Below are 3,252 nucleotides of genomic sequence, written 5' to 3'. Positions count from 1 at the left end.
ATTATGTGTTTAAAAGCCCTAAAAAATGCGCGCCAAGCGCGCAAAATATTTTTGTGTTTTTAATACTAATTTCGTCGGAATTGATGAAAACTCTCTAAAATGTGCAATTTATAGAGGAAATTGGCCTACCGTAACAAGAAATGCACGCAAAGAATTTGAGAATGTTAGGCACTTTCAGAGAGGATGCATTTGTCAAGGGGTGGGGAAAGATTTTCCAAAGATGGATATTTTCCCTTCGTTCCCCGGTGTTTTTAATTCTAATTTCGTTGGAATTGATCAAAACTCCCTAAAATGTACAATTTTTAGAGGAAATTGGGCCATGTTAACAAGAAATGCGCGCGAAATTTCAGGTTTTAGACACTTTCAGGGGATGAAAGGGCATTTTTTTCAAGGGGTGGGGAAAATTTTTCAAAGATAGATATTTTCCCCTTGTCCCCCAGTGGTTACGCCATCGGGCAGCATAGATCAAAGGAGTTATGACAGTTTTTGAAGTGGAGAAGGGGTTGCAGGGTGTTCTGGTCATTATGATATCTTCCTTTTTATTCTTGTCTTTATTTTTCTCTTCTTTCATTCTCTTTTCCTCTTCTTTCTCCTTTCCTCCCTCTCCCCTCTTTCTTTTCTCTTATTACCCAGCCCTGTACGACGGCTTGGTCAGCCCGGTAAAAACCGTCAGGGGAGGGGAAGTTTTCCCCCTCCCCCCCACCCCGTGGCCTGTTACGACACTGGCTAACACGCCAATCATCCCCCCCAATGAAAAATATTTTTCTACGCCACTGATACCTGGTACTATGCCGAACATTTTCCAGTAGGTTACGGTACATCAGGTTAACTCACAAGATGATCTAGGTCAATTTTCGGGGCGGGGTATAAGGGTGTGTCTGGCAGGTACACCCCACCATTAAAAATGTCTGGCGGTGGCCATTCCTGATACCTAGTACTATGTCGAACATTTCCTAGTAGGTTTTATCGGGTTAACTTACAAGCTGATCTAGCTTAATTTTGGATTACTGGTTTTTGCGTCTGGCAGCCACCCTCACCCCCCACAATTGGAAATGTCTGGAATTGACCATTCATGATATCTTTAACTATGCCGAATATATTCTGATAGGTTTCATTGGGTTAATTCACAAGTTGATCTAGCTCAATTTTCGGTACCCTTTTTTATACCTCTCCTGCCCACACCCAGCACAATGGGACCGGCAGATGCCCATTTTCCTACATAGACAGGCACATAGACCATATACACACAAAAATTGGTTAACTTTCCAGCTATGCTGACACCCCTGGTCTCCTGCTCTAATTACTGTATAAACATTATCAGCGGTTGGATCCCGGTCTCCCTATTGCCACACTAAGGTCAGCGGGCCCGACCATTATCATTTCAGGCCAGGTAGCAAAACGTATTTAAGTTCCATGAAATTATACTATTCAAGGGAATTCCTATTCAATGCTTGATTATACTATACTGTAGTTTATGCTGCGTATAGTTTACTCTATTATGAAATTATAAATTCTTTACTCTACTTGTGTGAATGTACTTTGGAGAATGTCACCTCTAGTGTGGTACGGTCGAATAGTTATAGGGTGATTCAGCGGTCACTTCGCTTTGCAAGTGAGATATTCGATATTCCTTGTGAAATGGTTTACGAAAGGCCTCAACACAGTCCAGAATCAAAGAAATTGTAATGGTACTCCCTAATACGAAGCTATTTTCGATTCATTTCATATATCTCCTTATTTCTTTTGATACTCTACATCTCTCTAGTAACTATCAAATAATTCAATTAAATTCAATTAATTCAAAAAATACCACGGCCACGGGGAAGAGAAATACAAAAGGTACATTAAAATACACAAAAAGTGCACAATTAAAATTGAACAAAATACAGTAAAGTACTAGCACGCGTCCAGAATTAAGCATGAAGCATGGTGATTTAAAAAGTTTTTGTTAATAGTATATAGGAGGTTAGCCCATTGGACGATGTGCATAAACAAAGGTAGTAGCCAATATTGCATGGTTTCATCTGTTCGTGTGAATAGGTATGGTGTGTGATCACACTAGCCAATATGATTAGATAGGCCTATTTGTTACTTGTGATCTAACCAGTCATTGTATGTTGACCAATGCGTCACAGAACCCGTAACTTCTTCAAAGTAAAACTTAACCTATATGGCGAGCCGAGTTCATATATAGAGATATTTTAGTTTTAATAGAGATATCTTGTTATAAATAGAGATACATTTTTAAATCTTGTAAATCAATTAACGTCAATTGGTGGAGGAGATACGTACAGTGCTAACAAACTGTTAGCAATAATTAATGTCAAGTTTGCACACTAAAACAATGGATACCGGTACGGGTACAGCGATAAAGGAAATAATAATTTTAATAATAGCATTAATAATGACAATAATAATAATAATAATAATGACAATAATAATAATAATAATATAAATAATAATAATAATAATAATAATAATAATAATTATAATAATAATAATAATATAAATAACAATAATAATAATAATAATAATAATAATAATAATATTTAAATAATAATAATTACAATAATTGGATTTTGTTAACAGCTAATATTCCCGTGGTCTGATTTTAATGTTATTATAACGCTCTCTTTAATGTTCTTTTATTGTTTTAATGTGTTTTATATTTTGTCTCGATGTCTCTTAATAGTACTAGTAGTAGAATAAGTACCGTAGTGTTTTATGTAAATTTTGTGTATCTCCGTATATGAAGAACGTTACTTTTTTTGCTGATTGTTAAACAACTTTTTTTACTGTTAATTAAACTACATATAAAGAATTTTAATGTAGTTTGTAAATGAAATGTAATTTAGTGTAAATTTTTGTGAGTCCGAAACATTTTTTTATAACTTTTATCATTAAACATTGAATAAAAAGTATATTGTCTATTGTCACCGGTCGTACTGACCAAGTTTTAATAAAATCGGTCCTGTAGTTTGTCACTAGTAGCATTAAGATGTTGCCGTCAAAAAACATTTATACGTTAAACATGCAGCCCTATATTGTAGCATAATCTCGTGTTTTTTCTAATGTTCCATGACAGGTTATTAATCTTCGCCATGTATTGCGTAATAATTAACGTCATTGTAACTATACGTGCTGCATTTTGTTTGCCTTCGGTCGACTAATATTTTATTTTTAATAATAATAATAATAATATTGATAATAGTAATAATAATAATAATAATAATAATAATAATAATAACAACA

The sequence above is a fragment of the Anneissia japonica genome, unplaced genomic scaffold (assembly GCF_011630105.1).
Source record: "Anneissia japonica isolate Jap-2015-1 unplaced genomic scaffold, ASM1163010v1 scaffold287936_len456577_cov159, whole genome shotgun sequence".
In the NCBI taxonomy this organism is placed as follows: Eukaryota; Metazoa; Echinodermata; class Crinoidea; order Comatulida; family Comatulidae; genus Anneissia; species Anneissia japonica.
The sequence above is the reverse complement of the archived record's forward strand: the minus strand, read 5'-3'. Positions refer to the sequence as shown.